Raw genomic sequence first — 16,150 nt, forward strand, 5'->3', positions numbered from 1 at the left:
GATGATTCACCATGGCAGCGAAATTACAGTGCTTTAAAAAAAAAAAAAAAAAAAAATTAAATTTAAAAAAAAAAAAAAAATTTAGAGGATTAAAATCCTCTAAAATAGTAAGACCTAGGAAAGAGTGCTATATAAATCCAAAATTTATTTATTTATTATTTTATTCTAAATTTGTATACTTTTATATACCTCAGACCAACAATTTAGCAGTTATGGGGCTCAAAAGTTTCCATTATTCCAGGGTTAAGACCAACCTTAATACCTAGTGTTGTCCAGGTAACCAACCATTCTTGGTAAAACTATTCTTTATTAGAGTGGTAATGACATGTAAAACAATTAGAGACCAGTGTTATCAAATGTGGGGCATTACATCTACTTGATCATTCATGGTGCCCAACATTTATTAACCTTGGTCCTTTTTGGCTCGTACACATAAACTGGAATGAAAGCCATTTTTTGTGGGACATGAGAGCACATCAGACATAATTTTCATTTTTTTAATGATATCATAGTAATAGAAATTTTATGACAAATTAATATTTTCACATTTTTCACATTTTTTGATATATAACAGTCCTCGAAGTAAATTTTATAAATCAAATGATATATTCTTAAAGTGTATGTAGCTGGTAGAAAAGGTGTCGATCAATTGAAAATTTTGACCTTTCATATTGAAGATATGGATTTTTCCCATAAAAGACATAATTTTTTTTTGGTGTTTTGGGAAATCCATATCTTCAATACTGAAAGGTAAAATTTCCAATTGATCGCAGGCTTTTCATCCCACCTACATACACTATAAGTATAAATCATCAGATTTATAAAGTTTACTTTGAGTACTGTTAAATATAAAAATATCAATTTTAATCATTTGCCATATAATGTGTATTACATTGCGAATTTCAAAAAATCAAAATTATTTGATATCAAATTTAACACTGAAGAAAATTCAAGCAAAGCAAATAATTATGTTTGTAATTTATTATTCTTTTCATTGTTCACAACAAAGTCATGATTGTTAACATCATCTGTAATGTACAATGTTTGTGTTAAAAGTTACCAAATTTTTCTTCAATAAAGTAAGCAAATCTTCAGATACTATGTAAAGAGGTTTAATAAAATGTTCCTTTTATATAGCATGATTGATGGTTCTACTTAGAGTGATTGTAGTTATACATTTCATGTAAAACTAGCTCAGTTCGCTGACCATAAGGCCATCTATTGCCACATGACTCGACTAAGTAAGTTGGGAGTGTTTCAAAATACTTGGATTTCCCTGACAATAATAGAAATAACTTGGAGCTGTAAACAGATGTAACGACAGTGGCGTGCGCAAAGGGGGACCATACCCCCACTATTGCTGAAAAGTCAGGAGAAATGGCCCAGTCAAGGACACATTTTGAAAAATTTGGGAATCAAGACCTATCCTCCACCACTTAAAAAAACTTGCAGATGCCACCGTAATGATAGCCAGATTGTTTTGCTGTGACTTTTATTTTTACCAATTACATACTGAAGGTGCACCAATTTTTCAAAATGTGTCCTTGACTGGGCCATTTCTACGGGCACAGGTAGGTACATCATTGTCAAGGTACCAGGCTGGTACACACAAAGTACCTACACAGTACCAATACTGCTACTGCACAGGATCTACCAGCAGTGGTACTGCACTGGTCCTACACTGGTAGTACTCCCCTGGTACTGCACAGTACCAGCCAAGTACCTTTGGCGATGGTGTACCTGTGCCCGGGACCTGTGCAGGAATCTGGTACTGTTACTAAGCTTGTTTGTTTAAACGGTCGCTCTGTGTCCAGTTGAAATTGGATTACGCATCTCCTTTCTCTTGGCCCAAAGGCTGACAGTAAAATTGTTCACTTGATTATTGGAAGTGGTCTTCTCTTCATAATATTAATCCTTAAACACTTGTTGTCACAGTCCACTGCTTAGATTTAATTTCTTGATTGGAATGTATTACCGGTAATCAAAAAGTTACTTGTGGAGTGCTTGTTATCACACATGGCACTGCAGTACACCGCTAAACAGACTTGCAGAGGAATGTTTATCACAATATGCTGAATGTGGGTCCTTATATCGACAACCAGGTGACTGAGTTTCCAGGCCTTGGTCAATCTTTCTGTAAATTTTAAAAGAAATAGAATAAAATATTTTATTGTTTCACATCGAACAAGTTGGTAAGGTGCAGTGATGCCTTATCGGGGGTTCCAGGGGGCAGCGCCCCCAAAAGCTCATGGATTTTAAGGTTTTTCAAAGGGCCAGATTGGGTATTTCCCCGGGGGGGGCACTCAACTGAAATTTTGGTAGGGGTGTGCGGCGCGGAGCGCCAAACTTTGGGAACTAAGAACTGATTTTCAGGCAAAATAGGGGCTTGAAGAACTGAAATTAGGGCCAAATTATAGGCTGTTGAGCTAAAAATTTCTAAATTATTTCCAAATTTGAGCTTAAAGAGCTACAATTGTCAGAGTTTGAGGCTCAAAGAACTGGAGCAGATCCAAATGTGGGGCTTAAGGAACTGCGGAGAGCCTGAAAAAGGGACCCTTGAGCGCCCGCACATACCCGTACCACCTTAACATGTGAGTGCCCCCGGGTATTTCCCCCTTTTTGTTCAAGATTTATGTGAAAAAATTATTAAAATTATCGTGCGCTACTTCGTGCGCCACTTGACTGACTCAAAGCGCCACAAGATGGCCGCACGCCACTCAGTTGAGAAGGCTTAACGATTCTGATCAGTGCTGGCCCCGATGCCAGTCACTAAGCTTCATTCACTGTGAGCTACGTTGCACTGGCATACCAATTACTGATATTAAATTAGTTAAAAGGGCATTTCATGACAATCCATAGCCTCATGGCCCCACTTTTTCAAAAAAAAAGGTTGAGATTTTTATACCACTGGAAACCTCAGGCTACATATTATAAATGATTATGTACACTGCTCCATAGGCCACCATTGTAATTTCGCTCTGGTATACCAGAACGAAATTCAAATTGATGATATTTTGCTAAAGGAATTAATCTGCAAGAAATATTTGGTATCGGTACATTTAATTTTTTGAGAAAAGTGAGGGATCCGGATGAGGCTGTGGATCACGGAATGACCTTTTAATTAAGTTTGTACTGTAAAAATAAAGGGAATTTGGCCGGGGAATTTGTTACTGACTTGATTTATAGTAATACCAACAATCTACCCCGGGCTTACTACACTATTCAAACAGTGCAGCTTTGCATACATTGTACGTATTAAACGTACGTATAGCTATTTCATCATTACGTGTCGTAACTTATTCAACTGTCTTCTTGGGCTCTGATGGAGGCTATAAAAAGCCTATAAAATGCCCACCTTAAACACCTAAATTACACTGCATAATCTAATAAATGAGTAGGAGTTAGAAGACTTCTGCTGCCAATCGGGTCCAATTCCATGTGTGTACTTGTTGTACCACTTGTCTTGGAGAGAACCGTGTCAACACCATTTCTTGAACTCGTTGACTGATTTGGCTGTTACTAGCTTACTATAGCTTACCCGGGACCATTTTTAATATACTCACTTTATTACAGCACTCAAAACTGGCATGCAGATTCAATCCATATTGTAGTTCTACTCGAATTTCCACAACTCCACAGCATACACCAACGTTGTTTACATTCTCCGCACATGACTGAACCCGGAAGTCCCTGTTGTGAGTCGCTTCCTGGTTCCGTTACGTGACTCTGCTCAGCCAATTGAAAATGTTTTTATATCTACGCTTTTGAATATTCATTAAAATTCATTAACCAATCAGCGATTGTCAATTTCAGGCTGTCGCCAGACGGTTTGTTTAGGGACGGAGGAGCACAAACCGGCTGGTACCGAGACTATTTCTGGAATAGCACTTGCATCGTGCATGTATAATTTGAATGTAGCTTGCTGTATTTAATATGTGCATGCATATTACAGGAGTTTAGGCCCATCGAAAAAACAATTGAATAATTTAGGAGATTATCAGGGGCTGTGAATAATTATGAGTCCTGAGGCGGGTAAAATTGGGGTGAGAGGGGTGCGATTTGGACCTTAAAACGCTTTAAAAGGCTTAGGATAACCAGGGGGCGGGTACTTGGATTATTTTTCGACGGAGATGTGCGGCCCGAGCTTCCGAACCCATAACCATTTCTAAGGGTCACGATTTTACCAAAAATAGGTAGGCCCCCTAACCATATCTAAGGATTGTCAGGAAAGTAAGCACCCATATCTAAGGATTTGAGCTTGAAAATAGTAAAAGACATAGCACGGAAAATCTAAAAGGAGACCCATGTCTAAGGATTTTCGTGGAAAACCTTGTAGGCCTACGTGAGTACCCCCCCCCCCCCCCTGGGGGAGGGAGAGGATAATAGTAAAGGTCCGGAAACGCTTATGATATGGACATTTTATTTTGAACAAAAATTCTTTAATCACTATTGACGGTTTCGCCTACCATGGTCAATAATGAGTAAAATATCGGTTTAGTTTAAAAAAAAAAAAGTTTTTTAACTGTAGGCCTACATCTACAAATCTGATGTATTTAATCATTATTTGGGATCCCAATAATTTGAATGTCCAACAGGGGGGGTGGTCACAATATTTTTGGCAGGCTGGGGGGGGGAATAGCGATTTATTTATTTATTTATTTATTTATTTATTTATTTATTTATTTATTTATTATAATTATTAAGGCTTGTTCAAGTAACTCACCTCTAACATTTCACGCACTCACTTGCACCGGCTCTACATATCAATCAATCAGTTAATTAATCAATCAATTCACAAACAAAGAATATGAATAAATTATATGATATTCAATTTCGATCAATAGACAAACAATGAATAAATGAACTGATCGACCAAGAGCCCTTTTTTTCTAAAGAGTGTGAGTGAGTGATTAAACAAAATAAATACATGCATAATTATTTACATAAATAAACAAATAAACAAATAAATAAATAAAAAAAGAAATAAATAAATAAGAAAAATTTGAACAAATGGTATCGTAGCATTGCATTCACAAAAACAAACATTGCTGACAGGAGGACTCGAACCAACAATCTTTGCATCACCAGTCTGATGCTCTACCACTGTGCTACGACGTCGCCTAGCGGTGAGGATCTAGTTTTTAGCCTATACAGTGTTCGTCTGTGACAATGCCGCCTCGTGAAATGAATTTAAAGTTATTTTGATATCATTCTTTTTTTTTCAATAGAGCCGTAACATTTTGTTTAAAGATCTCAATTTTATTTTCTTTAGAGCAGAGACAAATATTTCCCTTTTCTACAATTTGAGCCCAAAATAAGAATGTACTTCTTTTATTACTGATTTAATGTTACACGTCTCACAACAGATATTTAGCTGGCTTAGTGGTTTTGCACTGTGCTTTTAACCGGGAGGTACCGAGATCGATTCCCACCTCTGCCTGTAATTTTTTTTCAAGCCTGGGAAATAATAAGTGTATTTGGCTTCACAACGCTAAATTATTCATGACTTGCCCAACCTGGTGGTGTAAAGTGCTCCCCATAACATATGAATATTAAGCAATAACACAATGGCTAATTTAAATAAGAAAGCGTCACATGCAAATGAGGCATTGCCCTCTCCAGGAATTGCTTCATGTCAATACCCCGCGTTAAATAGGTGATTGGTATTGTATTCCATGTATTTGCATGTCTTCTGGAGCGTGTGTGAAGGATGATTTGAACTAATGACCTTCCGTGCAAGCACCCTATAGGATTTTCTCTGGTGACGTGATCATCGGTCATTGATGGCCTACATCTTTTCTTCCATTTTGCCCAATTTTTCCGAACTTTGATGATTTTTTTCTCAGAGTTGGCAATCTTTGGCACTGAAACGAGTTAGCTAGTTAAGATTATACACATATAAACTATTAAATTAAACAGGTTTTATGTACCGGACTCAACCGGAACATTGTGCATTATTTAAGAACATTTTACATCTATTTTTCATCGAAAAAGTCACCAAAATCTTACCTTATTTGCTAAAGATGAAACTCAGCAAAAAACCGGCCGATTTTGATTACCTTTTCGATGTTTTATAGGCCATTTTCTACACAACACGATCAAGAAAACAGTTTGACTGTAGATCCCAAAACAAAGCTACTATACATGTTCAGTGCAGAGCATCAGTGAAATTCCATAATCTTACTTCTGGGTAGCGTTTGTTTGTTCGTGGATGGGTTTGTTATAAATTTTTTCCAGTAATGACTTCGCCAAGCATCGATCGCGGTAAATGGATTATACATGAAAGGAAGTACCATTGATAGCTTTTCTTTTCATGCGTCAATAGATAAGCGGATTAAAACTTGGCCGATCGAAGTCGTTGTGGTTCCTTCTCATCTCTTTCTTCCATGCTGGCAGCAATGACACGTTGTTACGGGTAATCGATCAGCAACTCTATTGAATTTATTTAAATGAGGCGCCTAAATTAAGATGGGTGGTAAATAATTCTATATCGACGGTAAAGTGTGCCTTTGTGTGTATGCGACAACTCGAGCACACCCTTGGGAGGTATTATAACAAAAGGTACCTCTCACTCGTGTATACTAGGCGCTTTCACGTGACTTTCGTTTGATCACTTATTGACAGTAGCCTGCCTATATAGCGTTAATACGCCGTCAGGTCAGTTACCGATTTAATGGCGGAAGCCCTTTGTCCCGAACAAAAGGTACCTCTCTACTCGATGAATAGCTTGGCGGAAACTCTAATAGGCACAAAGGAACAATATGCGTTACGTAATCTATTTCTTCTCATTTCTATATCTAACCTCCTTGAATTATGGCATTTTCCATTGTTCTTTTCCCTGCAGTGTGTGTACACATCGTAGTTCAGTACGACGGCAACTTCGTGACCTCTTTTATTCGACAGAAATTTTTTATCGGTTGGTGAGCACGATGTTACGCAACACAATGCTGAAAATTTAACCGGCAAACGCGTTTTTGCAAAATAGCTCCCGAAATGGAAGACACGGGTCATTTCTTGCTTAAATTTTTCGTACCATGACCACGGATAAGATATCATACAATATTGTGTAAGCAAAAAAACAACGTGTAAAAGTTGAATTATATAGAAAATAAAGAAGCTTGAACCCTCGTCCACCCTGTCCCCCCGCTTGCTACGCCCCTGTGTGCCCTGTACGCAATTCTTAGTTTGTCAAGCTGCCATTCACGAAAGTGGGGTCAGTTAATTAAAGTAACCATATTGTGGTTCAGGCATGGTTTTTAAAGAAAAACAAATTGATGACCAAAATAGAGAGTCACAAATGACCACAGATAGTGTGTTTAATTTATTCAAAAAGACTGATTTCAATAGGTAAGGTGTATCGTTGGGGGGGGTGGTCATAAAATTTTAGTGCCGGAATAGGGGGGGTCGCAATTTCATTGACGCTCACTTTTTGTAAATTTGGATCCCTCGCATCCAAAGAAAATTCTAGCCCCTTTAGGTGGTATAATATTTAGGCCTACTTTCGTTGAGTCGTTCCACGCTTGGGTCTTGATATGGTCAGGCTCAAACAAAATGTTGAAGCCAGGCTAAAGAGCCTTGGCCTACAGAAAAATAGGAGGCGCGTGTGTTTTAGGCATCTTGCAATATATTATAGGCCTACTTCATAAAAGGCACAGAAAAACAATAGTGGCAAATAGTATGCACAATTTCCTGCTCGCTGTCGTTTTTAGACAATTTCAGTGTTTTTTAAACTATGCCACAGAATTAAGCCTATGCGGTTTCCAAATTCCAAAATGATCTGGCCTGTCATTGTGTGTCAGGTAATGGATGGGGGCATTTTAAAGGTACGCGGCCCTACATGGGTTTCAGGGGGTTGGTTTGGAGTTAAAAGGGTACATGTTGGAGTTTCCTAGATGTCATGGGGTTTAAGGGCATGTGTTGGGGTTTACAGGTACAGGTTGGGGATAACTTTAGGTTAGAGTTTTAAAGGTACATATGTTGGGGTTAGGCCTACGTATAGGTCTACAGTTTGGGGACAAGGGCCTACATGTTGGGGTTTAGGGAAGGGTAGGCCTACAGGTTGGGTTTGGGTTTAAAGGGCAGGTCTGAATGGTGGTAGTTTTTAAGGTACACGTACATGTTGGGGTTTAAGGGTAAATGTTGGGCTTTAAGGGTATGCCTACGTTTGGGGGTTAAGGGTACTTGTCGGGGTTTAAGGGTACATGCGGTTGGGCTTTAAGGGTACATGTTTGTATGTTGGGTTTCAGGGACTGGTTGGGGTTCAAGGCAGTTCAGGTAGTTAGGCTTTAAGGTTTAAGGGTACTGTTTGGGGTTTAAGGTAATTCAGGTTGGGTTTTTAGGGTACGGATTCTAGGCCTAGGTTTAATGGCATGTTGGGGATGGGCTGGGTTTTCATTTGTATCCATCAATTTTGTTTGTGGTAGTCATAGTACTTCCACTGGCCTCCAAACACCCATTATTGATCTGATTTATTGCTTCCTTCTTGAATGCCTGTCTTTAACCAGTTTGGATGATCACTTTCTCTTAACAATACATTCCACATTTATTTATGAAATGTTTGTAATTTAAACCAAAATTCATGACTTTTCAAGGCAGTACAGGACACGCATTATGAAAGTACAAGGCTTACGAAACTACAATGCTGAAAGTGGTTTTGGAATAACATAATTTTGATTTAGCAAACACATAACACATTTTATGATTTAGAATTAAGTGTTTTTGAAGGTTTCATGATAGTGACCCAATAGTGATGTCAAAAATAGACATATCACATCCAGTCTCCTCCTGAACTTTTCCATGATTTTTGTGCCTTTTTCAAAAAAATAATATGTCATGAATTTTGCGAAATATTATTGCAACACTGGTGAATATATTTATAACCCTGATGATAGTCATGATACCTGGTAAGAGACAGAAAAACATGAAATAATTACACTGGCTAATGTTTAATTTCTCTCTTGAACTGTTTATTATTATAGCATCATAATAGAACACTTAAAATTGAAATACTAAAAGTTACGTAATTTCTCGCTTTACATACAATAATAGCAATCATGTGCTTGTGCAATTATTAGGACCACTCAACCATCTGTTTTTATACATGTCACAATATACATACAAATGCAATTTACTAACAATATTTTTCTTTGTTCCCATCAATCAAATTTGGTTTGGTACACAAACTCAGTAAATAGATAACTTTATTTTTCTATAAATGATATTTAATGTAACTGGTATGTTTTCAATTGACATAGATTTATATTTTCATTTAATTTATTATAAAAAGGGACTGTGCATTCTCAGAAATGCATAATGGGCTAGTATTCCAGTTGAAATCCACAGGGGAGTATGTTTTTCAAATGTAACTGGTCAGGGTTTATCATTTTGAAACCCATACTCCCCTCTGTATTATGGCTTTACCTATATCTTCCACAGCTGGAGTGAGTATTTCAAATGAAGTTACCCAATGGTTTATTCTATTCAAAACTCATACTCCCTCTTTGGAAGACTTTAGCTAAATCTTCCACAGGGGTGGTGTGGATTTTAAATGGAATGGCCCAAAAGTTACTAATTCAAGATAAAAGTAAACATTTTTGAAAAGGAAATTATCTAAATATAAATACAAATTTGGGGTGACAAGAACAATTTTGAAGAAAATAAGAAAAAACCTCATGATTTTGCCTAAAATTGTTTGGAACACACTATAGGAAGGAAAAATCCAAAATTTGGATTTTGTGGTTTTTTTTGTAACCTAGACTCCAGTTTAGGAAGCGCTTAGGCCTTATTTTGAATTATTGACCAAATAAGATGAAAATTCAACAATTAAAAAATAAGACCAATATCCAAATCATGAAAAACCGTTCCATGAATGGAGTGTCTAATTACAAAAACAAACAAACATGAAATCCAAATTTGGGTACAGTGTGTTCCAAATAATTGAAGGCAAAACAATGTGCTTTTTTGAAGTTTCTTCAAAAAAATACTTTTTGCATAACAAAAATATATACGAGTAAACATATAAAAACATATAAAAATGTGTACTTGGATTAAATTGTGTTTAATTTAAAGTTACAGCACTTTTAATTAATGCATTTCTGAGAATACACAGTCCCCTTAATATGACACTTTGAATAAAACTTACTTTTAATCATATATGACAGATTTATCCAAGATTCTCACCCTGACTTGATGCTCATTCATTTGAAACAAAAAATGTTGGGGGGAGGGGGGCTCAAATTAAATTTTAACAGGGGTGTGCTGATGGCAATCTGAAACCCTACCCCTCTTAAGGGATTTCTTTTACCTAAAAACTGCTGATTTGACAAATTTTTTAAAATCAGGTCATATTGTAACATTTGCTGAGGAGAACAACCTCATGTTTTTCAAAACTTAACACACAATGTTCACAATACTCTCCATGCAAGGCGTGCGGGACCGACATCAGTCACATTTGAAGGAGCGGCTCACATTGGCGGCTTATGTGCTGGTATTATACAGTGATTTTCTTTGTATTGCATCATTTGCTCAGGCCAAATTTAAAAGAGGACATATCTGACAGTGAAAACTAACATTTTGTGGAAAAGAAGTTAAATTCTATCTCTAATGGAAATGTTATAATGTTGCAATGTGGGTAGCTGTAAGGGCTATCTAGATACACATTACTTTTAACTTTTTGCTAATTTCAATCTGCATAATTTTCAATTATGACTAATTTTTGGACAAGTCAAAATCAGCTCTAATTAATTATGCAGATTAAAATTTGCAAAACTTTTAAAGAAGTTTGCTTCTATTGTATTTGTACTTGTACTACATATGTACCAAGTCTCAGCTAGATCACAGCTCCTTACTGTTACCTAGCAAATTAAATTAATATACAGGGTGTTCCAGAAAAAGATTACAAGGTGAATGAATTTTGACATAAGCTGACAAATAAGCATCCAAATCCAAAACATAAAAAACAGCATGTAGCCCCTCTTATTCTGCATCTTACACACTTGAATCGGTTGACTGATTGCAAAGATATGAGCGATTACATAACATACATCTCAATTCATTTCATTAAGTTTGAAAGAAAGATCATTCAACACAATGCACACTAATGCTTATCAATTGACTTTGTGTTTTGTTTGGTGAAATTCTTTTTATTCTTCTTACACAATCTGTGTTTTGCTAAACATGTAATAAACTTTTGTTAAAATGTGAAAATACTGTGTGATATTAAAGCTTGAATCTAAAATGGTGCTTGGTACTTGTAAATATATTTTTTCGTTAATATTAATATAATTATTGCATAAAGAATTATTGTATAAAGAATTCCAGCTGACAAAAAAAGGTTTCTCACACGATAATTAATGTTTTGGAATTTTTCAAGAAATGGCTATGTAAAATGAAAATCTGTTTAAATTTGAACATAATGTTGCATGGTATCAAAAATCACACGTAAAGATGTACAAGCACTTGATCATTGTCATTCTTGGCTCACACGTTCTTTGGAAAGTTGCAATATAACATATTGCACAACACAAAGAATTAAAGCTGGAAAGCTTGCAAAAATCAAAGTTTTCTTGGACAAAATGTTGCTTCAAATATTGCCATGAATGCAAAGTTTTAACTTAAAAATTAAAACATTAAACATAATATAGCACATTATAAAAATTAGAAGCTCTAAGCTCATGACTTAATCATGTATTTCTTGGGTTTTTGAAAGTTTAACATATTGCGTAAAGAATTACATCTGTTAATTTTATAGCTATCCAATTTCTGCAATCCATGTTAAGTTTCTTACAATTCAGGCACTGTGTATCAAAGTAAAGGCAGATCAAATGTTATATTCACTCACGTTTTTCACTTTCAGTGCAAGCATGATTAACATAATACCATCGTATAAAATAGATCAGAGGACCGAATTGAATGAGATACACAAACTTTACGAAGGGGTGAGCAAGTGTGACAAAAGTGCCTGTTAATCAAACTTGGAATGAGTTGTTGATGTGTGCATTGTGTGATCAATCACTCATTTCTTTGCATCCAGCCAACCGAAGCAAAATAAAATTTGTGTATAAGGCCAATGAAAGTTAATTCCGAGTTTATCATCCCCTTTTTTTCCCAGGTTGGTGAGGTGACTTTTTCATTTTTTTTATTTCAACAGATTTCATTATTGACCTAAAATGCGTGTTGATTTAAAGCCACACTCATACATGTTATTTATAAACATGTTTTTATATGGGTAGGGACTAGAAAAGTTAGAAAAGGGCCTCGTTTTGCTGCCAAGTTATGAATTTATGTGTTTCCAATTGCTAAAACTGGTGAAAACACTGATACTTTGAATATAATGAATTATTTTGGCATTTTTGAAAATTTGACGCGGGTGTTTTTGGTTACCAAAAAGTGACGCGGGCGGGGGACGATAAACTCGGAATCGACTTTCACTCGCCTAATGTGCACAATGAGCTACCCGCTGCTTTTAAAATATTTTGATGATATTGTCTATTTCTGGAGATGTTTTCTGGGACACCCTGTACTGTGAGAATATAATTATAATAATTTGCATCCCTTTCAGTGTTTGACTTTGCTAATTCCAGCCTAATTGGAGTTAGCTGAAAGTTATGAAAGTTCCATGTCTGAATTTCATTGCTGTGTTCATGAAAATTGATCAAGAAATCTTTACATTCAAACCATTTTTTTTACCCAAATTATTTTTGGCAACAACAAAAACATTCTTCAGTAAAAAATTTTATTTTTAAAAAACTAGATATACGCTGGCGAAGTTACGTAATTAATCAGATTAATTTTGAATATACCGCGCTGCACTACAAGCAGGTTGCACTCATCACCTGTCATCAATCATATAGTAGATTGAATACAATACCGCTCTTTTCAAAGAGACTAATCTTACAGGTGCAAGTGATTAGCATTTCTTTGACATCTATGGTTCAATGCAGAGGTACCGCATGAACGTAGTAGTGCAGTGCGATATAATCAAAAATTGTTTGTACCTATTGCTATGGTAGTTAATCCGATTATTACGTAACTTCGCCAGCGATAGATATCTAGGACCATTTACTTTTTAAAATTTTGATCAACTTCACCCAAAAAAATTGAAAATTGAGCGAAAAATCAGGCTTTTTTTCATTTTTTTTCCCGGCAAAATTGAGCATTTTTCAACCAGTTTTGGTAAAATTTTCTCAAAGTTGGTCAAAATTTTAAAAAATAAATAAAAAATAGGTTTCAAAAATTAATTTTGTAAAGAATTTTTTTGGTACAATGCCCATGAAAATTTGGGTAAAATTTTGTTTTTAATTTTCTCCATAACTGAGCATTTTTGCCCAAATTTGACCTCGCATATGAATTCATCAAGTTTTGTCATTTTAAATATGTAAAAATTATGTATACTAGTACTTTAATATACTTTAGACCAAAAATTTAGCAGTTATGAGGCCCTTAATTCCCTGAGGGTTAAGACCAACCTTAAGAATTAATTTTTTTACTGTTATGTGACTATATGGTAATACCAGTTATATTCACCAGATAGCCAGCTCACATAAAAATCATCACTTCAAATCACAGATGTTCCAATATCTGTGTTCAAATACAATGTTAACAGCTCTCCTAGCAATCATGCTAGAAAATGATTTGACCACTTGCCTAGCATCATACTAGAGAGTGAGTAACCACTCCCCTTTAAAATCTAGACGACAAAGCCTGTCACAAGGATCCATGATTGGCCCTGTTACATATGATATATGTCATTCACCATAATATTATACAGTTGTCAATCAAGAAATCTCTATATGTTACAGTGTGACATTCAGTTATACAGATATTTTAATGTATCTTATCCAATCTCCATGAAAACAGCCTCATCTAGCATCACTGAATAAAACACTGGATGACCATAAAATCTCTGGAAGCTAAATGATGAGGAGATAGAGTTTTCTATTGGCGCATCAAATTATCATACACATAGCTTATCTCCTGCTATGCTAACAGTTGACGATGATTCCATCAATCCAGCTCTGCAATCCAGTATGCAACCTCTGTGTTATATTTGATACACAGATGACAGTGGCTGCACATATCATATACATTGTATCCCGTAATCTATTATAAATAAGTAACTACATAAAATATCAATTGGTTTCAAGGACCATGGCATCTACTATCTGGTGGTTTGTGCCTTGATCTTGTCCCAAATGGACTATAGCAATGGATTGTTATTAAGTTCCAATAATGACATCCAAAGACTTCAGCGCAGTTCTTATTTGCTGCATTCTTGATTCTCTATACTCTCTTGTTCTTTGTGTTGTTGCCTGTTAAAAGGCTGCTTTAATCTGCAAACTATTGAAGGAATCCTTACTCCTTAGACAGTGCTAGTGCCTGCAGAAAAGTTATTAATGAGAATAACATGAATATTAATAATAATTAACACAACATTTTCAGACCTTCCTTTTATTTAAGAAATAAAGTTTAATGCATTATCCTTTACACCCAAAATAATGTGTCCTCACCCATTATTTAAACGTTTTTTACTGCCAAGGACACATTATTTGCGTGTAAAGGAAAATGCTGCACCCTTTATTTCTATTCTATTATCAGAAAATAGTGCAATTTAAAGAGAAAATATCATTTTTTGGCACAAATATTTTAAGTTGTTTACTTCAAGGTGGAGCTCGTACGCGTAAGTGACAGAGCGTATCGCGGAAATATTGCACAGCGTAATGTTGTGCGTGAGAGTGCGTTATGGCGCTTGACCCATTATTGCAGAATAATGGGCTCTCATGTGACGTGTTTTAACAAATCACAGTGCGCGATTTTGAATAATGGGTTGTAAGAGTAATAGAATTATAAATTAAGTCACAGAATTTTTAAAAATTATATACGGTAGATATTTAAGGTGGCAAACTTAACTATGGTGTTGTGCACAGAATTGCTTTAAAATAATCGTACAGGATGTGATTTTTCAAAACAGCTTTTTTGACTTATGCAAATTCACAAAATAACATTTAAACACTTTTCTTTGCTGATTTAAGTTTTAAATGAACATAATGGATTTGACATAGCTAGCTATTGTATCTGCAAAGTGTAGTATTTGAGTTAGCTATCTGAAAATACAAATAAAGACAAAATGCCACCTAAAATGGTCAACATGTCTTTCATAAGGCGAGTTAGAAGGTAGCATGAACTAGCAGCATTTGAATTCGAATATTGAGACAAGTAAAGATGACACACATGAGGAATGGTATTGGTTTTATAAAGGAAATCCCAATGATTGATATAAGTGGTGTCATTTCCACCCCATTTGCATGATGTTTTTGGGAGGGTTAAAATGGCAAAACTATTGCTTAGATATATTAAAAAACAAATCAAGAAATATCAAGAAATAATTGTAAATTTTCATTTATGAAACTTGGAAATCTAAGCTAAACTTATTTAACATTCGGCCGAAAATTCTGCCCAAAACACATAGTGTAAACCTTAACTCACCTCTAGGAAGATCAATTGCAAAATATCAGATGCCCTGACACCCAAACTCGCAGCCAATGGCTTCACATGTTCATTTACTTCATGAAGTTTGCACCATTCTTTAAAATATAAAACACAAAAAACATAAATGTTACATGTGGGTAAAATATAGAAGATTAAAATTGTGCTTTACAAGATACCCATGAATACCGCAACTTTGTCACAGGTGGGATAGAATAGTAAAGATGATTTGATTTAAACAATACAACATTCCCTTGTATACCACAACTTTGTCACGGGTGGGAAGGGACACATAAATCATAATTTTAATTGTGCTATTCACCATTCCCTTGTATACCACAACTTTGTCACAGGAGGGACAGGACACTACAAATAATTTACATTATAGCACAATAGATAGTGTCCTGTTCCACCCATGATAATGTTGTAGTATACATGGGAGTGTTGTATAGCTGAATGGAAATCATCTATAGTACTCTGTTCCACCCATGATAAAGTTGTAGTATACATGGGAGTGTTGTATAACGCAATGGAAATCATCTATAGTACTCTGTTCCACCCATGATAAAGTTGTAGTATACATGGGAGTGTTGTATAGCTAAATGGAAATCATCTTTGTGCTCTGTTCCACCCATGATAAAGTTGTAGTATACATGGGAGTGTTGTA

General features: G+C 35.6%; 1 long non-coding RNA gene across 1 annotated transcript; it reads right to left on the reverse strand.

The window, feature by feature from the left end:
- Positions 1-966: 966 nt before the first annotated feature.
- Positions 967-3,785, reverse strand: LOC140167303 (uncharacterized). The gene is made up of 2 exons (XR_011861026.1): positions 3,564-3,785; positions 967-2,134 (listed from the first exon to the last, which is right to left on the reverse strand). It is a non-coding gene; the product is annotated as an uncharacterized lncRNA (long non-coding RNA).
- Positions 3,786-16,150: the final 12,365 nt, after the last annotated feature.

This window comes from Amphiura filiformis, chromosome 13, assembly GCF_039555335.1.
Source record: "Amphiura filiformis chromosome 13, Afil_fr2py, whole genome shotgun sequence".
Classification (NCBI taxonomy): domain Eukaryota; kingdom Metazoa; phylum Echinodermata; class Ophiuroidea; order Amphilepidida; family Amphiuridae; genus Amphiura; species Amphiura filiformis.